The sequence below is a fragment of the Symphalangus syndactylus genome, chromosome 7 (assembly GCF_028878055.3).
Source record: "Symphalangus syndactylus isolate Jambi chromosome 7, NHGRI_mSymSyn1-v2.1_pri, whole genome shotgun sequence".
Lineage (NCBI taxonomy): Eukaryota > Metazoa > Chordata > Mammalia > Primates > Hylobatidae > Symphalangus > Symphalangus syndactylus.
Window position 1 is genome coordinate 70107969 of NC_072429.2, and position 23794 is coordinate 70131762.

Consider the following 23794-nt stretch of genomic DNA (forward strand, 5'->3'; position numbering starts at 1 on the left):
GTCGAGTTACCCACAAAGGGAAGCCCATCAGACTAACAGTGGATCTCTCGGCAGATACTCTACAAGCCAGAAGAGAGTGGGGGCCAATATTCAACATTCTTAAAGAAAAGAATTTTCAACCCAGAATTTCATATCCAGCCAAACTAAGCTTCATAAGTGAAGAAGAAATAAAATCCTTTACAGACAAACAAATGCTGAGAGATTTTGTCACCACCAGGCCTGCCCTAAAAGAGCTCCTGAAGGAAGCACTAAACATGGAAAGGAACAACCGGTACCAGCCACTGCAAAAACATGCCAAATTGTAAAGACCATCGATGCAAGGAAGAAACTGCATGAACTAAAGAGCAAAATAACCAGCTAACATCATAATGACGGGATCAAATTCACACATAACAATATTAACCTTAAATGTAAATGGGTTAAATGCTCCAATTAAAAGACACAGACCAGCAAATTGGATAAAGAGTCAAGACCCATCAGTGTGCTGTATTCAGGAGACCCATCTCACGTGCAGAGACACAAATAGGCTCAAAATAAAGGGATGCAGGAAGATCTACCAAGCAAATGGAAAACAAAAAAAAAGCAGGGGTTGCAATCCTAGTCTCTGATAAAATAGACTTTAAATCAACAAAGATCAAAAGAGACAAAGAAGGCCATTACATAATGGTAAATGGATCAATTCAACAAGAAGAACTAACTATCCTAAATATATATGCACCCAATACAGGAGCACCCAGATTCAAAAAGGAAGTACTTAGAGACCTATAAAGAGACTTAGACTCCCACACAATAATAATGGGAGACTTTAACACCCCACTGTCAACATTAGACAGATCAACGTGACAGAAAGTTAACAAGGATATCCAGGTCTTGAACTCAGCTCTGCACCAAGCGGACCTAATAGACATCTACAGAACTCTCCACCCCAAATCAACAGATTTATATTCTTCTCAGCACCACATTGCACTTGTTACAAAATTGACCACATAGTTGGAAGTAAAGCACTCCTCAGCAAATGTAAAAGAACAGAAATTATAACAAACTGTCTCTCAGACCACAGTGCAATCAAACTACAACTCAGGATTAAGAAACTCACTCAAAACTGCTCAACTACATGGAAACTGAACAACCTGCTCCTGAATGACTACTGGGTACATAACAAAATGAAGGCAGAAATAAAGATGTTCTTTGAAACCAATGAGAACAAAGATACAACATAACAGAGTCTCTGGGACACATTCAAAGCAGTGTGTAGAGAGAAATTTATAGCACTAAATGCCCACAAGAGAAAGCAGGAAAGTTCTAAAATTGACACCCTAACATCACAATGAAAAGAACTAGAGAAGCAAGAGCTAACAAATTCAAAAGCTAGCAGAAGGCAAGAAATAACTAAGATCAGAGAAGAACTGAAGGAAAGAGACACACAAAAAACCCTACAAAAAAACCAGTGAATCCAGGAGCTGGTTTTTTTGAAATGATCAACAAAATTGATAGACTTCTAGCAAGACTGACAAAGAAGAAAAGAGAGAAGAATCAGATAGACATAATAAAAAATAATAAAAAGGATATCACCACCGATCCCACAGAAATACAAACTATCATCACAGAATACTATAAACACCTCTACACAAATAAACTAGAAAATCTAGAAGAAATGGATAAATTCCTGGACACATACACCCTCCCAAGACTAAACCAGAAATAAGTTGAATCCCTGAATAGACCAATAACAGGCTCTGAAATTGAGGCAATAATTAATAGTCTACCAACCAAAAAAAGTCTAGGACCAGATGGATTCACAGCCAAATTCCACCAGAGGAACAAAGAGGAGCTGGTACCATTCCTTCTGAAACTATTCCAGTCAATAGAAAAAGAGGGAATCCTAACTCATGCTGATACCAAAGTCGGGCAGAGACACAACAGAAACGGAGAATTTTAGACCAATATCCCTGATGAACATCGATGTGAAAATCCTCAATAAAATACTGGCAAACCAAATCCAGCAGCACATCAAAAAGCTTATCCACCACGAGCAAGTTGGCTTCATCCTGGGATGCAAGGCTGGTTCAACATATGCAAATCAATAAACGTAATCCATCACATAAACAAAACCAAAGACAAAAACCACATGATTATCTCAATAGATGCAGAAAAGGCCTTTGACAAACTTCAACAACTCTTCATGCTAAAAACTCTCAATAAACTAGGTACTGATGGAACGTATCTCAAAATAATAAGAGCTATTTATGACAAACCACAGCCAGTATCATACTGAATGGGCAAAAGCTGGAAGCATTCCTTTTGAAAACTGGCACAAGACAGGGATGCCCTCCTTCACAACTTCTATTCAATATAGCGTTGGAAGTTCTGGCCAGGGCAATCAGGCAAGAGAAAGAAATAAAGGGTATTCAGTTAGGAAATGAGGAAGTCAGATTGTCCCTGTTTGGAGATGCCATGACTGTATATTTAGAAAACCCCATTATCTCAGCCCCAAAGATCCTTAAGCTGATAAGCAACTGCAGCAATGTCTCAGGATATAAAATCAATGTGCAAAAATCACAAGCATTCCTATATACACCAATAACAGACAAAGGGAGAGCCAAATCATGAGTGAACTCCCATTCACAATTGTTTCAAAGAGAATAAAATATCTAGGAATCCAACTTACAAGGGATGTGAAGGACTTCTTCAGGGAGAACTACAAACCACTGCTCAATGAAATAAAAGAGGACACAAACAAATGGAAGAACATTCCATGCTCATGGATAGGAAGAATCAATATCGTGGAAATGGCCATACTGCCCAAGGTAATTTATAGATTCAATGCCATCCCCATCAAGCTACCAATGACTTTCTTCACAGAATTGGAAAAAAATAAAGTTCATATGGAACCAAAAAAGAGCCCGCATAGCAAAGACAATCCTAAGCAAAAAGAACAAAGCTGGAGGCATCACAGTACTTGACTTCAAACTATATTACAAGGCTACAGTAACGAAAACACCATGGTACTGGTACCAAAACAGAGATACAGACCAATGGAATAGAACAGAGCCCTTAGAAATAATACCACACATCTACAACCACCTGATCTTTGACAAATCTGACAAAAACAAGAAATGGGGAAAGGATTCCCTATTTAATAAATGGTGCTGGGAAAACTGGCTAGCCATATGTAGAAAGCTGAAACTGGATCCCTTCCTTATACCTTACACAAAAATTAATTCAAGAGGGATTAAAGACTTAAACGTTAGACCTAAAACCATAAAAACCCTAGAAGAAAACCTAGGCAATACCATTCAGGACATAGACATGGGCAAGGACTCCATGACTAAAACACCCAAAGCAACGGCAACAAAAGCCAAAATTGACAAATGGGATCTAATTAAACTAAAGAGCTTCTGCACAGCAAAAGAAACTATCATCAGAGTGAACAGGCAACCTACAGAATGGGAGAACATTTTTGCAATCTACTTATCTGACAAAGGGCTAATATCCGGAATCTACAAAGAACTCAAATTTACAAGAAAAAACAAACAACCCCATCAAAAAGTGGGTGAAGGATATGAACAGACACTTCTCAAGGGAAGACATTTATGCAGCCAACAGACACATGAAAAAAATGCTCATCATCACTGGCCATCAGAGAAATGCAAATCAAAACCACAATGAGATATCATCTCACACCAGTTAGAATGGTGATCATTAAAAAGTCAGGAAACAACAGGTGCTGGAGAGGATGTGGAGAAACAGCAACACTTTTACACTGTTGGTGGGACTGTAAACTGGTTCAACTATTGTGGAAGAGAGGGTGGCGACTCCTCAAGGATCTAGAACTAGAAATACCATTTGACCCAGCAATCCCGTTACTGGGTATATACCCAAAGGATTATAAATCATGCTGCTGTAAAGACACATGCACACGTATGTTTATTGCAGCAATATTCACAATAGTAAAGACTTGGAACCAACCCAAATGTCCATCAATGATAGACTGGATTAAGAAAATGTGGCACACATACACCATGGAATATTATGCAGCCATAGAAAAGGATGAGTTCATGTCCTTTGTAGGGACATGGATGAAGCTGGAAACCATCATTCTGAGCACTATCACAAGGACAGAAAAGCAAACACCGCATGTTCTCACTCATAGGTGGGAAGTGAACCATGAGAACACTTGCACACAGGGTGGGGAACATCACACACTGGGACCTGTCATGGGGTAGGGGGAGAAGGGAGGGATAGCATTAGGAGATATACCTAATGTAAATAACAAATTAATGGGTGCAGCACACCAACATGGCACATGTATACATATGTAACAAACCTGCACGTTGTGCACATGTACCCTAGAACTTAAAGTATAATAAAAATAAATAAATAAACACAAAGAGGAATGAGGATATTCAAACACACAAGAAAGAATATTTCCAGTTGTCTCCTAAAATGATTTTTCATTAGTCCTTTCATCATTCTTACTTTTTCCCTTTTGTTCTGTTTTTTGAGATGAAGTTTCGCTTTGTTGCCCAGGCCAGAGTGCAGTGGTGCAATCGCAGCTGACTGCAACCTCCGCCTGCCAGGTTCAAGTGATTCTCCTGTCAGCCTCCCGAGTAGCTGGGATTACAGGCACCCATCACCATGCCTAGCTAATTTTTGTATTTTTAGTAGAGACAGGGTTTCACCATGTTGGCCATGCTGGTTTCGAACCCCGGACCTCAGGTGATCCACCAGCCTCGGCCTCCCAAAGTGCTGGGATTACAGGCGTGAGCCACCACACTCGGTCTATTTTTACTTAAAAAAGCTTAAAATATCATCTATTTATTCTATTTTCTTCCCTTCTTTGTGTTAATGTGCATAGCAGACTTAAATCACTGCATATGTAATTATCAATTCACTTCATCTGTATAATTCATGTATGAGTTCATACATTATCATATTAATTATTGAGTTTTAGTTTAAGGCAAAAGCTACTTTTAATTAACAATAGAAAAATGACAGAAACATTTCCAAAGACTTGGAAACTAAACAACACACTCCAAAATCTCTATGGGTCAAACAGGAAGTCTCAGGAAATTAAAAAAAATACATTAAACTGAATGAAAATGAAAAGATTACATATCAAAATTGGTGGGATGAAGCGAAAGCAGTGCTGAGAGGGAATTTTATAGGGCTAAATGCATACATGTGCTCTTTCCGTGCCTAATGCAGCCATGGCTGGTGTTCCCAAGAAGCATCTAAAGTGGGTAGCAGCTCCAAAACATTGGATGCTGGATAAACTGCCTGGTATGTTTGTTCATCGTCCATCCACCAGTCCCCACAAGTTGAGAGAGTGTCTCCCCGTCATCATTTCCCTAAGGAACAGCCTTAAGTATGCCTTGACAGGAGGTGAAGTAAAGAAGATTTGTGGCCAGGTGTGGCAGCTCATGCCTATAATCCCAGTACTTCGGGAGGCCGAGGCAGGCGGATCACGACGTCAAGAAATCAAGACCATCCTAGCCAACATGGTGAAACTGTGTCTCTACCAAAAACACAAAAATTAGCTGGGCGTGGTGGTGGACACCTGTAATCCCAGCTACACAGGAGGTGGAGGCTGAGCCAGGAGAATTGCTTAAACCCAGGAGGTGGAGGTTGTAATGAGCCAAGATCACGCCACTACACTCCAGCCTGGCAACAGAGTGAGACTCCGTCTCAAAAATAAATAAATAAATAAAAAATATATAAAAAGAACATTTGCATGCAGTGGTTCATTAAGATCGATGGCAACGTTCGAACTGACATAACCCACCCCGCTGAATTCATAGATGTCATGGGCATTGACTAGATGGGAGAGAATTTTCGTCTCATCTATGACACCAGGGGTTGCTTTGCTGTACATCATAGTACACCTGAGGAACCCAAGTACAAGTTGTGCAAAGTGAGAAAAATCTTCGTGGGCACAAAAGGAATCCCTCATCTGGTGAATCATGATGCTTGCATCATCTGCTACCCTGATCCCCTCCATCAAGGTGAATGATCCCATTCAGATTGATTTGGAAACTGGCAAGATCACTGATTTCATCAAGTTTGACACTGGTAACCTGTGGATGGTGACTGGAGGTGCTAACTTGGGAAGAATTGGTGTCATTACCCACAGAGAGAGGCACCCTTGATCTTTTGATGTGGTTCACATAAAAGATGCCAATGGCAACAGCTTTGCCACCTGGCTTTCCAACATTTTTGTTACTGGCAAGGGCAACAAACCATGACTTTCGCTTCCCCGAGGAAAGGTATACACCTCACCATTGCTGAAGACAGAGACAAGAGACTGGCAGCCAAACGGAGCAGTGGGTGAAATGGTCTCTGGGTGACAAATTAGATCTTTGTACATAATTAAAAATAATGTGGCATGATTAATAAAAATAAATTTTTAAAAATGTGTACATTAGAAAAGGTTCAAATCAACAATCAAGGCTCCCTCTCCAGGAACTCAGGAAAACAAGAGCAAAATAAACCCACAGCAAGCTGAGAAAAGGAAATAATAGATTAGAGCAGAAATCAATGAAGCTGAAAATAAAAAATGAAGAAAATTCATGAAACAAACCTGGTTCACAGATAAGATCAATAAGATTGACAAATGTCTAGCAAGACTGACAAAGAGACAGAGAACATGCGAATTACTAATATCTGGAGTGAAAAAGGGGATATCACTATAGACCATGTAGACATCAAAAGGATAACAAGGGAATACTATGGACAAGTTTGCACACAAAATTTGACATGTTGGGTAAAATAAACCAGTTCCTTGAAAAAATACAAACTACCACAAGTCACCCAATATAAAACTGATTATTTGAATAGCCCTATGACTACTAAGTAAATTGATACTGTGATTTCAAAATTTCCCAAACAGGTATCTCCAGGCTCAGACACTTTCATTATTGAATTCTACCAAACACTTAAGAAACAATTAGTATCCATTCTCTATAATCTTTTTCATGAAATAGAAGAGGAGGGAATACTTCCCAATCCATTTTATGAACCCAGAATTACGCTGGTATCAAAACAAAAGAGTACAAAAAGAAAACTATAGGCCAATATGCTTTATGAATATAGATGTAAAAATCCTTAGCAAATAAAATTCAGTAATATGTAAAAAAAAAATATATGTACATCATAAAAAAGACGAGTTTATTCCAGGGATGCAACGCTAGTTCTACATTTGAAAATCAATCTATGTAATCTACCACATTAAATTATAAAGAAAAAATCATATGATCACATAAATCAATACAGAAAAGCCACTTGACAAAAATAAACACCCTCTCATGTTAAAACTTCTCAGAAAACTAGAAATTGAAGGAAATTTCCTCGATTTGGTAGAGAACATCTATAAAAAACCTATAGCTAATATTATATTTATTGGGGAAAGACTGAAAACTTTCCTCTAGATTAGGAACAAGCCAGAATGTCTATTCTCACTTCTGTTATTCAGGGTAGCACTGGAAGTTCTAGCCAGTGCAATAAGGCAAGAAAAGGAAAGAAAGGGCGTACAGATCAGAGAACAAGAATTAAACTAAACCTATTTACAGATGACATGATTGCCTATGGAGAAGTTATGAAAGAATCTACAAAAAACTTCTAAAACTAATAAATGAGTTCAGCAAGGCTACAGGGCACAAAAATCAACACACAAAAATCAATTATATTTCTATATACTAGCAAACTAGAATACACAGACACCAAAATTTTAAAAAACAACACTTTTTATAATTTCAGAAAAAGAAAAAAAGGCCGGGCACAGTGGCTCACACCTGTAATCCTAGCACTTTGGGAGGCCAAAGAGGGCGAATCACTTAGGTCAGGAGTTCGAAACCAGCCTGACCAATATTGTGAAATCCCATCTCTACTAAAAATACAAAAATTAGCTGGAAATCACTTGAACCCAGGAGGCAGAGGTTGCAGTGAGCTGAGATCGCACCACTGCACTCCAGCCTGGGTGACACAGTGAGACTCCGTCGCAACAAAAAAAAGAAAGAAAGAAAAGATAAAAAGAAAGACTTTGGTGTAAATCTAACAAAATACCTGTAAGAGTTGTATGCGAAAGCTACAAAATGCTAATGAAAGATAGAAAAGAAGAACCATACAAATGAAGAGTCATACTGTGTTCATGAACTGAAAGACGTCATTATGTCATATAATTAGTAGTTCAATTCCTTCCAGAATAATATACATTTAACAAAATTCCTACTGAAGTTCCAGAAGATTTTTTTGTAGAGATAAAATTACTCTAAAATTTATGTGGCAAGGCAAAGGAACTTGAACAGCTAAAACAATTATGAAAAAGAATACAGTGCTATGAACCTGATTTCAAGACATACAGCTTCTGTAGTCATGACTTTGTGATGGTACAAAGAAACACACACAAAGATCAATGGAACAGAACACCCAGAAATAGATTTATGTGATTTTTGACAAAGGTGCAAAAGCAATTCATTGAAGGGAAGATGTCCTTTTCAACAAATGGTGGAGAAACTGGACACCCACAGGCAAAAAACAGAAAAACCAAAACCTTCCACCTAAGTCTCACACCTTATATGAAAAGTAACTCAAAATAGATCATAGAGTTAAATACAAAATGACACAGGAGAAAATCTTTTGGATTTATAGCTAGGTGAAGAGTTCTTAGACTTGACATCAAAAACACAAATCATAAAAGGAAAAATTGGTAATTTGAACTTCATTAAAATTAAAACTTATTCTGGGAAAGACCTCGTTGAGAAGATATGAAAAATATAAGCTAGAGACTGCAATTAAGGACTAGTATCTAGAATATATTAAGAACCCTCAAAATTTCACAGTAAAATAGCAAACAATCCAATTAGAAAATGAGCAAAAAACACGAACACTAATTTCACTGGAGGATAAATAAACGGCAAATGAGCACATAAAAAGATGCTTGAGGCCGGGTGCGGTGGCTCACGCCTGTAATCCCAGCACTTTGGGAGGCTGAGGCGGGTGGATCACGAGGTCAGGAGATCGAGACCATCCTGGCTAACATGGTGAAATCCTGTCTCTACTAAAAATACAAAAAAAAAAAAAAAAAAAAAATTAGCCAGGCGAGGTGGCGGGCGCCTCTAGTCCCAGCTACGTGGGAGGCTGAGGCAGGAGAATGGCGTGAACCCCGGGGGGCGGAGCCTGCAGTGAGCCGAGATTGCGCCACTGCACTCCAGCCTGGGTGAAAGAGTGAGATTCTGTCTCAAAAAAAAAAAAAAAAAAAGGATGCTTGATGCCATTAGCATGCAAAATAAAAATAAAACCCCAAGCCTTTCAACCAACTGAACAGAACCCTCTTGGCCAAAGGGACCCCAGAGAAACCCTAAAAAACGAAGTCCTGGGCCATGATAGGATAACAGGTTGGTTACGCCTCAGTATGCTCCTTCCTTATTAACCTTTAACCAGAATTCTCTCCTAAGGAGTAAGTGGAAACCAACTCCAGAAAACAAGAAACAGATAATTCATTCCTTTATTGCCTTCAGCCAATTATCTGAGGCCAAAACCAGGCTCCCTCTCCCTCTTTGAAGCTTTGATGTGACAGCCCACCAGCTTGACAATGCATCCCTTCCTAAAACTGACCACCATATCTCTGGACCAGTTCTGATTGACCAGCAGAGGACGTGCTATGAGGGTTTTCAGGTCCTCTGTTTCACCTTTTGATGCCAGAGGGCCAAAAATTCCACCCCTGGATCATGCTAATGCCATCATTTTTTTAACATGTGACCTATGAAGAGGCATGAAGCTCAGTTGTGCTTTTTTCACAAATCTTCATGACTCCCATAGCTTATTGAATATGTATACTTAGCCAACCCATTGGGCATAAATACCTGTGTTAGGCTTTCCTCCTTTAAATTGCTTTTCTCAGCTTTTGCCAAAGGCTACATTTCCTGGCCTGCAGTGTGCCACCCTTTATGAGAAATAAAGCTCTCCTTTCCAAATTTTTGAACCTCATGATTCTTCAGTTGACAAGCATTAGGGAAATGCACATTAAAACCACAATGAGATATCACTATCTATCTATCAGAATAAAAATTTAAAAATAGTGACAACATCAAATGCTGGTATGGAGAAACTGGATCACTCACACATTAGTGGTGGCAATGTAAAATGAAATAGCCACTCTAAAAACCAGTTTGGCAGTTTCTAAAAGAAGTAAACATGCAACAACTATAGGACTCAGTAATTGCACTCTTGGGTATTTATCCCAGAAAAGTGAAAACTTACCTTCACACAAAAACTTGTAGACAAATGTTCATACCAGTACTATTCATAAAAGTTGGACGTCCTTCCATGGGTGAATAGTTAAACTGATATACCCCCATGCCATGGACGTCCACTCTGCAGTAAAAAGTAACTACTTATACATGCAACAACTGGGATGAATCTCCAGAAAACTATCCCAAGTGAAAAAAGCCAATTTCAAAAGGTTACAAACTATATGATTCCATTTCCATAGCATTATTGAAATGCAAAATAATAAGAACATAAGATAGACTAGCAATTGCTAGGGGTTTTGGAGGGTGACAGGGTGGAAGAAAATAGTATGCCTATAAAGAGTGGCAGGAAGGAACCTTTGGTGTTGAAACTATTATATCTTGACTACATTCATAACAAGATCTGGTTTTTACATTGTATGACAGTTCTGCAAGATATTACCCTTAGTGGAAACTGGGTAAAGGATACATATGATCTTTCTGTATTACTTTTCACAACTGCATGCGAATCTACAATTACCTCAAAATAAAAAGTTTAATTAAAAATCTCTGCACTTGGATGCCTCTCATCAGCTCCAAGTGTATACATTAATTGAAAGATTTTCAAGCAGGGGAAGTGCTTTACTTTTTTAAAACAAATCCTTAGCTACTGTGTGGAATCTGAATTAGAAAGCAGTGGGACAGGTATTCCAAGGGAGTGGTAAGTCTTTAATGTCAGCTTTCCCCCTTCAGAAATCTCTGCTCTGATCCCTTATCACTCTCCAGTCACTCACGCAACTCTGGGCATTCACAGGATCTCCTCGGATTCGCCTCTGGTTACATTCACTACAACCCTCATCCAGGTACACATAAAATAACAAATGGTTGGCAACCACCCACCCAGCCCAGAATTTTCTCTTTCACAATCTTAGTCATTAGAAAATGAAAGTTAATCTCTGGTGTACATGGGGATATTAGACAAAGACTTAAAAAAAAAAAGAAAATGACAGTTAAGATGACATTGTTTACAGAAATTTTCTTCCTTAATTAAGAAAACTTTACTGTAGTTTCTTCTTGAGACTTTGTAGACCTTCATTTGATCAGGAGAGACAGCAAGTGCATGTGTGTAACTGATTTGACTGGGGTTTCCAGAATGTGCCTGGGGGACTTTCAGTAAAGATCAGATAGGGTGGAGCCAAGATGGCCGAATAGGAACAGCTCCGGTCTCCAGCTCCCAGCCCCAGCGACACAGAAGACGGGTGATTTCTGCATTTCTGCTTGAGGTACCGGTTTCATCTCACTAGGGAGTGCCTAACAGTGGATTCAGGACAGTCGGTGAAGCGCACTGTGCGCGAGCCGAAGCAGGGCGAGGCATTGCCTCACTCGGGAAGCGCAAGGGGTCAGGGAGTTCCCTTTCCTAGTCAAAGAAAGGGAAAACAGACGGCACCTGGAATATCGGGTCAGTCCCGTCCTAATACTGCGCTTTTCCAACGGGCCTGGAAAACGGCACACTAGGAGATTGTGTCCCGCACCTGGCTCGGAGGGTCCTATGCCCACAGAGTCTCGCTGATTGCTAGCACAGCAGTCTGAGATCACGCTGCAAGGCAGCAACGAGGCTGGGGGAGGGGCGCCCGCCATTGCCCAGGCTTGCTTAGGTAAACAAAGCAGCCAGGAAGCTCGAACTGGGTGGAGCCCACCACAGCTCAAGGAGGCCTGCCTGCCTCTGTAGGCTCCACCTCTGGGGACAGGGCACAGACAACCAAAAACTCAGCGAGAACCTCCACAGCCTTAAATGTCCGTGTCTGACTGACAGCTTTGAAGAGAGTAGTGGTTCTCCCAGCACACAGCTGGAGATCAGAGAACGGACAGACTGCCTCCTAAAGTGGGTCCCTCACCCCTGAGCAGCCTAACTGGGAGGCACCCCCCCAGTGGGACAGACTGACACCTCATTCAACTGGGTACTCCTCTGAGACAAAACTTTCAGAGGAACTATCAGACAGCTGAATTTGTGGTCTCACGAAAATCTGCTGTTCTGCAGCCACCGGTGCTGACACCCAGCCAAACAGGGTCTGGAGTGGACCTCTAGTAAACTCCAACAGACCTGCAGCTGAGGGTCTTGTCTGGTAGAAGGAAAATTAACAAACAGAAAGGACATCCACACCAAAAACCCATCTGTACATCACCATCATCGAAGACAAAAAGTAGACAAAACCACAAAGATGGGGAAAAAACAGACCAAAAAAACTGGAAACTCTAAAAAACAGAGCACCTCTCCTCCTCCAAAGGAACGCAGTTCCTCACCAGCAACGGAACAAAGCTGGATGGAGGATGACTTTGATGAGTTGAGAGAAGAAGGCTTCAGACGATCAAACTACTCTGAGCTACGAGAGGAAATTCAAAACAATAGCAAAGAAGTTAAAAACTTTGAAAAAAAATTAGAAGAATGGATAACTAGAATAACCAATGGAGAGAAGGGCTTAAAGGAGCTGATGGAGCTGAAAGCCAAGTTTCGAGAACTGCGCGAAGAATGCAGAAGCCTCAGTAGCAGATGCGATCAACTGGAAGAAAGGGTATCGCTGATAGAAGATGAAATGAATGAAATGAAGAGAGAAGGGAAGTTTAGAGAAAAAAGAATAAAAAGAAATGAACAAAGCCTCCAAGAAATTTGGGACTATGTGAAAAGACCAAACCTACGTCTGATTGGTGTACCTGAAAATGATGGGGAGAATGGAACCAAGTTGGAAAACACTCTGCAAGATATTATCCAGGAGAACTTCCCCAATCTAGCAAGGCAGGCCAGCATTCAGATTCAGGAAATACAGAGAACGCCACAAAGATACTCCTCGAGAAGGGCAACTCCAAGACACATAATTGTCAGATTCACCAAAGTGGAAATGAAGGAAAAAATGTTAAGGGCAGCCAGAGAGAAAGGTCGGGTTACCCACAAAGGGAAGCCCATCAGACTAACAGCTGATCTCTCAGCAGAAACTCTACAAGCCAGAAGAGAGTGGGGGCCGATATTCAACATTCTTAAAGAAAAGAATTTTCAACCCAGAATTTCCTATCCCGCCAAACTAAGCTTCATAAGTGAAGGAGAAATAAAATACTTTACAGACAAGCAAACGCTGAGTGATTTTGTCACCACCAGGCCTGCCCTAAAAGAGCTCCTGAAGGAAGCACTAAACATGGAAAGGAACAACCGGTACCAGCCCCTGCAAAAACATGCCAAATTGTAAAGACCATCGAGGCTAGGAAGAAACTATAGCAACTAACGAGCAAAATAACCAACTAACATCATAATGACAGGATCAGATTCACACATAACAATATTAACGTTAAATGTAAATGGGCTAAATGCTCCAATCAAAAGACACAGACTGGCAAACTGGATAAGGAGTCAGGACCCATCAGTGTGCTGTATTCAGGAAACCCATCTCACGTGCAGAGACACACATAGACTCAAAATAAAGGGATGGAGGAAGATCTATCAAGCAACTGGAAAACAAAAAAAGGCAGGGGTTGCAATCCTAGTCTCCGATAAAATAGACTTTAAACCAACAAAGATCAAAAGAGACAAAGAAGGCCATTACATAATGGTAAAGGGATCAATTCAACAAGAAGAGCTAACTATCCTAAATATATATGCACCCAACACAGGAGCACCCAGATTCATAAAGCAAGTCCTCAGTGACCTACAAAGGGACTTAAACTCCCACACAATAATAATGGGAGATTTTAACACCCCACTGTCAGCATTAGACAGATCAACGAGACAGAAAGTTAACAAGGATATCCAGGAATTGAACTCAGCTCTACATAAAGTGGACCTAATAGACATCTACAGAACTCTCCACCCCAAATCAACAGAATATACATTTTTTTCAGCACCACACCACACCTATTCCAAAATTGACCACATAGTTGGAAGTAAAGCTCTTCTCAGCAAATGTAAAAGAACAGAGATTATAACAAACTGTCTCTCAGACCACAGTGCAATCAAACTAGAACTCAGGATTAAGAAACTCAGTCAAAACCGCTCAACTACATGGAAACTGAACAACCTGCTCCTGAATGACTATTGGGTACATAATGAAATGAAGGCAGAAATAAAGATGTTCTTTGAAACCAACGAGAACAAAGACACAACATACCAGAATCTCTGGGACACGTTCAAAGCAGTGTGTAGAGGGAAATTTATAGCACTAAATGCCCACAAGAGAAAGCAGGAAAGATCCAAAATTGACACCCTAACATCACAATTAAAAGAACTAGAAAAGCAAGAGCAAACACATTCAAAAGCTAGCAGAAGGCTAGAAATAACTAAAATCAGAGCAGAACTGAAGGAAATAGAGACACAAAAAACCCTTCAAAAAATTAATGAATCCAGGAGCTGGTTTTTTGAAAAGATCAACAAAATTGATGGACCGCTAGCAAGACTAATAAAGAAGAAAAGCGAGAAGAATCAAATAGATGCAATAAAAAACGAAAAAGGGGATATCACCACCGATCCCACAGAAATACAATCTACCATCAGAGAATACTACAAACACCTCTATGCAAATAAACTAGAAAATCTGGAAGAAATGGATAAATTCCTCGACAAATACACCCTCCCAAGACTAAACCAGGAAGAAGTTGAATCTCTGAATAGACCAATAACAGGTTCTGAAATTGTGGCAATAATCAATAGCTTACCAACCAAAAAGAGTCCAGGACCTGATGGATTCACAGCTGAATTCTACCAGAGGTACAAGGAGGAACTGGTACCATTCCTTCTGAAACTATTCCAATCGATAGAAAAAGAGGGAATCCTCCCTAACACATTTTACGAAGCCAGCATCGTCCTGATACCAAAACCTGGCAGAGACATAACCAAAAAAGAGAATTTCAGACCAATATCCTTGATGAACATTGATGCAAAAATCCTCAATAAAATACTGGCAAACCGAATCCAGCAGCACATCAAAAAGCTTATCCACCATGATCAAGTGGGCTTCATCCCTGGGATGCAAGGCTGGTTCAACATACGCAAATCAATAAATGTAATCCAGCATATAAACAGAACCAAAGACAAAAACCACATGATTATCTCAATAGATGCAGAAAAAGCCTTTGACAAAATTCAACAACCCTTCATGCTAAAAACTCTCAATAAATTAGGTATTGATGGGACGTATCTCAAAATAATAAGAGCTATCTACAACAAACCCACAGCCAATATCATACTGAATGGGCAAAAACTGGAAGCATTCCCTCTGAAAACTGGCACAAGACAGGGATGCCCTCTCTCACCGCTCCTATTCAACATAGTGCTGGAAGTTCTGGCCAGAGCAATCAGGCAGGAGAAGGAAATAAAGGGTATTCAATTAGGAAAAGAGGAAGTCAAATTGTCCCTGTTTGCAGATGACATGATTGTATATCTAGAAAACCCCATTGTCTCAGCCCAAAATCTCCTTAAGCTGATTAGCAACTTCAGCAAAGTCTCAGGATACAAAATTAATGTACAAAAATCACAAGCATTCTTGTACACCAATAACAGACAAACAGAGAGCCAAATCATGAGTGAACTCCCATTCACAATTGCTTCAAAGAGAATAAAATACCTAGGAATCCAACTTACCAGGGATGTGAAGGACCTCTTCAAGGAGAGCTACAAACCACTGCTCAATGAAATAAAAGAGGATACAAACAAATGGAAGAACATTCCATGCTCATGGGTTGGAAGAATCAATATCGTGAAAATGGCCATACTGCCCAAGGTAATTTATAGATTCAATGCCATCCCCATCAAGCTACCAATGACTTTCTTCACAGAATTGGAAAAAACTACTTTAAAGTTCATATGGAACCAAAAAAGAGCCCGCATCGCCAAGTCAATCCTAAGCCAAAAGAACAAAGCTGGAGGCATCACGCTACCTGACTTTAAACTATACTACAAGGCTACAGTAACCAAAACAGCATGGTACTGGTACCACAACAGAGACATAGATCAATGGAACAGAACAGAGCCCTCAGAAATGATGCCGCATAGCTACAACTATCTGATCTTTGACAAACCTGACAAAAACAAGAAATGGGGAAAGGATTCCCTATTTAATAAATGGTGCTGGGAAAACTGGCTAGCCATATGTAGAAAGCTGCAACTGGATCCCTTCCTTACACCTTATACAAAAATTAATTCAAGATGGATTAAAGACTTATATGTTAGACCTAAAACCATTAAAATCCTACAAGAAAACCTAGGCAATACCATTCAGGACATAGGCGTGGGCAAGGACTTCATGTCTAAAACACCAAAAGCAATGGCAACAAAAGCCAAAATCGACAAATGGGATCTCATTAAACTAAAGAGCTTCTGCACAGGAAAAGAAACTATCATCAGAGTGAACAGGCAACCTACACAATGGGCGAAAATTTTTGCAACCTACTCATCTGACAAAGGGCTAATATCCAGAATCTACATTGAACTCAAACAAATTTACAAGAAAAAAACAAACAACCCCATCAAAAAGTGGGCAGAGGACATGAACAGACACTTCTCAAAAGAAGACATTTATGCAGCCAAAAAACACATGAAGAAATGCTCATCATCACTGGCCATCAGAGAAATGCAAATCAAAACCACAGTGAGATACCATCTCACACCAGTTAGAATGGCCATCATTAAAAAATCAGGAAACAACAGGTGCTGGAGAGGATGTGGAGAAATAGGAACACTTTTACACTGTTGGTGGGACTGTAAACTAGTTCAACCATTGTGGAAGTCAGTGTGGCGATTCCTCAGGGATCTCGAACTAGAAATACCATTTGACCCAGCCATCCCATTACTGGGTATATACCCAAAGGACTATAAATCATGCTGCTATAAAGACACATGCACACGTATGTTTATTGCGGCACTATTCACAATAGCAAAGAGTTGGAACCAACCCAAATGTCCAACAACGATAGACTGGATTAAGAAAATGTGGCACATATACACCATGGAATACTATGCAGCCATAAAAAATGATGAGTTCGTGTCCTTTGTAGGGACATGGATGAAACTGGAAAACATCATTCTCAGTAAACTATCACAAGGACAAAAAACCAAACACCGCATGTTCTCACTCATAGGTGGGAATTGAACAATGAGAACTCATGGACACAGGAAGGGAAACATCACGCTCCGGGGACTGTTGTGGGGTGGGGGGAGGGGGGAGGGACAGCATTAGGAGATACACCTAATGCTAAATGACGAATTAATGGGTGCAGGAAATCAACATGGCACATGGATACATATGTAACAAACCTGCACATTGTGCACATGTACCCTAAAACCCTAAAGTATAATAAAAAAAAAAAAAAATAAAATAAATCAGGCGTATAGGTTTCTAAAGCCTGAGTTTTAAACACAAATATCTTGCACAGGATCACATAGCAACTGATCAGATGTGATAGGTTAAATTATTAGTTACAATATTTTGTTTCTCAGTTTTACTTCTCACTCCTGACACAAATTCATGGCAAACGGAGTATATATTCCAACCTCTTCACTTCAGACTTAGCCATGTGGCTTGCTGTGGCCAATGCAATTTTGGTGAAATGATGTGATTAGAGACTTTATGATTGCATAATTACTTTCTTGTTCTGAGTGGCTACTAATCATTCAGCCTGGGCTCCACAATGAGACACATGGAGCTAATTTGAATTGAACCTGCAGCTTGTATCCAAGGCCAGCCAAATAATCTGAGATCAACTGATTCCAATCTACCCTCAGAGGTGTAAGCATGAGAATAAATGACACTTGTTTTAATCCGCTCAGTTTTTCTGTGGATTGTTACATAGTGTTATTATGGCAATAGCTGATGTACACTGAACAATAGTTTTGAATTAAAACTGTCAAACTGTGCCAAAAAAAAAAAAAAAAAAAAAAAAAAAAAAAAATCAGATAGGATTGTATGCATGTGGATTAGGTATGTATAGTATAAACATATTTATTTTTCTGAGATGGAGTCTCACTCTGTCGCCCAAGCTGGAGTACAGTGGCGCAATCTCGGCCCACTGAAGCCTCAGCCTCCTGGGTTCAAGCAATTCTCCCACCTCAGCCTCCCGAGTTCAAGCAATTCTCCCACCTCCACCTCCCGAGTAGCTAAGACTACAGGTGTGCACCACCACACTCAGCTAATTTTTTTGTATTTTTAGTAGAGATGGGGTTTCACCATGTTGGCTAGGCTGGTCTTGAACTCCTGACCTCAGGTGATCCACCTGCCTAGGCCTCCCAAAGTGTTGGGATTCCAGGTGTGAGCCACCATGCCCAGCTCATATTTTCTTCTAATAATTGATAATTACTGTAAAAATAAGATAAAACTACTATATTTCTAAGCTTTTATGTGCAATGTGCAAGAATTGCCATAGGCCTAATTCTGAACGTTGCTAGTATTAACATAAAGGAAAATCACCTACTAAATATAGTAATTTTTAGAAGTTCTTCTATTCACTATATTTTAAACTGTTTCATAAATATTTCCCTTCCCATGGGAAGATATATACACTATTGTGGTGAAAAGCAAATGTCTGAGTCAGAAAGACCCAGGCCGCAGCCCCAGCTCAGCATCTTACTGGTGGTATAGACATGAGCAAGTTCCCTCATCTGTAAAACAAGAATGGCTCCAATTTCTAACTCTTAGGATTATTGTGAAGATTGAATAAGATAATTCATGTAAATAATTCAGTACAAAGATAGGTTGGTAGTATGTTCTTTTAAGAGTGTTAATTGGTTGGGCGCAGTGGCTCGTGCCCGTAATCCCAGCATTTTGGGAGGCCGAGGAAGGTGGACCACTTGAGGTCAGGAGTTCAAGACCAGCCTGGCCAACATGGTGAAACCCCATCTCTACTAAAAATACAGAAATTAGCCAGGTGTGATGGTACACACCTGTAGTCCCAGCAACTTGGGAGGCTGAGGCAGGAAAATTGCATGAACCTGGGAAGCAGAGGTTGTAGTGAGCTGAGACTGTGCCACTGCACTCCAGCCTAGGCCAACAGAGACGCTCAAAACAAGAGTGTTAATTAAAACCACTGTTTTTTTTATAAAGTAAAATCAGAAAAATTCCATTATCCATTAACTCACTTATTTCATGAACATCTACTATGTCCCAGTCACAAAGTTTCATAAAACAGGCCCTGACTTAAAGCTGACTACCTATCTAGGGGCAATGGGGGAAAGACAGGAAGAAAATCACCACAGAGGGTGGTAAATAGTACTGGTAATATGGTAAATCATGCAGATTAGAGGCATGCCTTGGAAATTAGTCTTCTGAACTAAAGATGTAGTTAGAGAAAGTTCCTAAGAGGAGGCAATGCCCAGCCTTGGTAGGCTGGCCACAGGGGCAGAAGAGGGCTAGGGACTGCCTAAAAGACGGTCAAAATATTTTATTGTTGTTTTACAATTATATATTTTTTTGAATGCCTTTCTTGGTAAAATAAGTTTTCAAAAAATATCACCCTGTAGTAACAAGGATATTTTTTAAATAAAATTCAAAAGTAAGCTAAAATAACCAATTTTACTTTCCTTTTCACTTACCTGAATATAAAAAGTTAGCAAATTCTTTTTGGATGACATCAATATTTATTTTCCCCTATGCTTCAGGCTGGCCTACACACTCTCCATCAAAGGAGAAACCAAGAGAACAATTTTATTGCTTCTGTTTCATTAGAAGTTTTGGTCCTAAATTAGCCTTATAACCTTCTCATGATATTATTCAAGGAAGTGTTTAGGATTCAAACCTTGTCTCAGCACAGTCCCTCAAACTGTGAACTACACAAGTTTCAAGGTTTATTTACCTCCTGTCAAGCATAATGTGGGAGAATAACACAGTCAACTTGGAGCAATAAATTCAGCAAAACTGTGCTTCCCTTTTCCTCTTATTTGTTCTCTTTCAGGGCCACAGAATATTTTTACTTCTTTCTTTAAAAGTTGGGTTAGGATAAGAAGGAAGCTAGTCCAATCCATAATCCATGCACTAGAAAGGCCAGGCCAGCTTCCCACCTTGGAGAGAGAGGAACCCAGCTGCTAGCAGGCAGTCCTAACAAGGCTGCAGGTCTCACAACAAGCACTCAAACCAACACCTGATAGCGTCCCTTGGGAAAACGGGATTTTTTTTTTTTTTTTTTTTTTTTTTTTTTTTTAAGGAGAAAAGTGAAGGGCCTTAAGATTGTCAGGTATGCACCAAACCCCACTTCCCAGGACTGAATACAGTCCCCTCTTGGACACGAGTCTTGATTTATAAAGCATTTACGTGAGTGGATTAGAAAAACACCAGAATAACAGTCAAGTGGGCAAAGGACATGGCCAGAAAAACCACAAAAAAGGACATATGAAATGCTTGAAAAAGTGTTCAATCTCTTTAATTTAAAAAATGCAAATTAAAATGAGATGTCATTTATCTTTTAAAGTGAAATAAAATAACAATTAATAACATTGAAAAGTCTCAGCACTGCCTTGAGCCCCAGGTAGGATGGGCCCTGTGTGGTCCTTGTCTGGCTAAGGGAGGTGGCCTCGCTCTGGGCACTGCATACCCACCGTGTCTTCTGCGCCTTTTAATGATGTAAGAAAGGACTTACATATGATAGTGTGCTGATAAGGAAAAAATTACCAGTATTTAAAATCTTAATATATTTTTAAACAGGTTAATCTCTGCTAGTGCAGTAATGGGTAGTTTCTAGTCTCTTTATCTATCACATCTCTCAGCATTTTTTTCAAATATCCCATAATAGGCTGGGCATGGTGGCTCACGCCTGTAATCCCAGCATTTTGGGAGGCTGAAGCGGGTGGATCACCTGAGGCCAGGAGTTCGAGACCAGCCTGGCCAACCTGGTGAAACCACGTCTCTACTAAAAAAACAAAAATTAGCTGGGCGTGGTGGCGGTGCCTGTAATCCCAGCTACTTGGCAGGCTGGGGCAGGAGAATCACTTGAACCTGGGAAGCAGAGGTTGCAGTGAGCCGAGATCGTGCCGCTGAACTCCAGCCTGGGCAACAGAGTGAGACTCCGTCTCAAAAAAAAAAAAAAAAGAAAAAGAAAAAAAACAAATATCCCACAATAATCATTTCTTGCCCTTATTATTGGAAAAATATAAATCTATTCATAAAGAGAAAAATATGATTCAATTTATGTAAATTTCCTTTTGAATGCTTTGGTTTACTCTCTATTTTATAAAGCAAGATAGAGAGCTATATCAAATTTATAGAGGCAAAAACTGAAAACTCAAATATTAAATATAATTACTTGGACCAGAATAAAGCTGCTCAAAACTGAGAAAGAAAAACAGCAGTCTCTGACAGTGAACATTAATTTACTTACTTTGTTCTTTTTTTTTTGAGGCAGAGTCTCACTCTGTTGTCTAGGTTGGAGTGCAGTGGCATGATCTCGTCGCACTGCAACCTCCACCTCCCAGGTTCAAGCAATTCTCTCGCCTCAGCCTTCCTAGTAGCTGGGACTACAGGCACCTACCACCACACCCTAGCTAATTTTTGTATTGTTAGTACAGACAGGTTTTCACCATGTTGGCCAGGCCGGTCTCGAACTCCTGACCTCAGGTGATCTATTGCCTTGGCCTTCCAAAGTACTGGGATTACAGGTGTCAACCACCACGCCCAGCCTTAATTTATTTTCATAGTATTTTCTCCTTCCAAAGTTAATCTTCTCAGCAACCTCTGGGAACTCTTATTTTTTCTTTATTCTTTTTTTTTTTTTTTGAGACGGAGTCTAGCTCTATCGCCCAGGCTGGAATACAGTGGTGTGATCCCAGCTCACTGCAACTTCCACCTCCCAGGTTCAAGCAATTCTCCTGTCTTAGCCTCCTGAGTAGCTAGGATTATAGGCGCGAGTCACTACGCCTAATTTTTGTATTTTTAGTAGAGATGGGGTTTCACCGTTTTCCAGGCTGGTCTCGAACTCCTGACCTCAAATGATCCTCCTACCTCAGCCTCCCAAACTGATGGGATTATAGGTGTGAGCCACCATGTCTGGCCCTGTTTTCTCATTCTTTAAAAAATTAATATACTAAGTTTTAGAGTAGCTTGAGGTTTATGAAGAAATGAAGCAGAAATACTGAGAGTTCCCATATACCCTCTCACCTATCTCAGTTTCCCTATTAACATCTTGCATTAATGTGATGTATTTATTACAGCTGGTGAGTCAATATTGACGCATTATTGAGTAAAGTTGATAGTTTACATTGGGTTCACTCTTGGTGTTGTACAGGTCTATGGGTTTTGGCAAATGTATAATGACACGTGTCCACCATTACAGTATCACAGAAGTTTCACTGCTCTAAACATACCCTGTCCACCACCTATTCATCTCTCCCTCCCTCTAAACCCCATGGATCTTTTTAATATTTCCATAGTTTTGCCTTTTCCAGAATGTCATACAGTTAGAATTATACAGCATGCAGCCTTTTTAGATTGGTTTCTTTCACTTAGCAATATGCATTTAAGGTTCCTCTATGTTTCTTCATGGCTTGACAGCTCATTTTGTTTTGTCACTGAGTAATATTCTATTGTGTGGATGAATATGCACCAGTATGTTTATCCATTCACCTACTGGAGACATCTTGGTTACTTCCAAGTTTTTGGCAATTATGAATAAAGCTGCTTATAAGCATTTATGTTCAGGTTTGTATAGGTATGTTTTCAACAATTATTTGGATAAATATCAAAAAGTGCAATTGCTGGATCATATGGTAAGAATACGTGTATTTTTATAAGAAAGTGCTGAACTGCCTTCCAAAGTGGCTGTTCTAATTTACATTTCCATCAGCAAGGAATGATAGTTCTGTTCTTCCATATCATTCCCTACATTTGGTGGTGTGTGTTTTGACTGTTAGCCATTCTAATAGATGTCTAGTGGTATCTCATTGCTGTTTCAATTTGCAATTCCTGATGACATATGATATCAAGCATCTTTTAATGTGATTATCTGCCATCTGTACATCTCCTTAATGAGTTGTCTGTTCAGAGCTTTTATTAATTTTTTAATTGGGTTGTCTGTTTTCTGAGTTTTAAAAGTTCTTAGGATATTCAGAGTACAAGTTCTTTACAAGATATGTGTTTTAAAGACTTTCTCCCAGTCCATGGCTTGTCTTCATTGTCTTAACAGTGTCTTTCACAGAGCAGAATTTAAAAATTTTAACAAAGTTCATCTTGTAAACTTTTTCTCTCACAGATAGTGCCTTTGGTCACTGCCAAACTTAAAGTCATCTAGATTCTCTTCTATCTTATATTCTAGTTTTATAGTTTCACATTTTACATTTAGGTCTATGATCCATTTTGAGTTACTTTTTAGCGTAAGATCTGTGTCTAGATTCATTCATTTTAATGTAGATGTATAGGTGTTCCAGCACAATTTCTTGAAAAGATTATTTTTCCATTAAATATCCTTTGCTTCTTTGTCAAAGATCAGTTAACTATATTTATGTCAATTTCTTGTTCTATATTCTGTTCCATTGACCTATTTGGCTATTCTTTTGCCTGTATCACTGCCTTGATTACTTACAATAATTCTTGAAGTTGGCTAATGGCACTTCT

At 39.6% G+C, this 23794-nt stretch overlaps 1 protein-coding gene and 1 pseudogene across 15 annotated transcripts in view; one reads left to right on the forward strand and one right to left on the reverse strand.

Annotated features, from left to right (window-relative positions):
• SPIDR (scaffold protein involved in DNA repair) overlaps positions 1-23794 on the reverse strand; it is a 522838-nt gene that overhangs the window by 204278 nt on the left and 294766 nt on the right. The window lies entirely within an intron of this gene.
• Positions 5075-6505, forward strand: LOC129486494 (small ribosomal subunit protein eS4, X isoform-like; annotated as a pseudogene).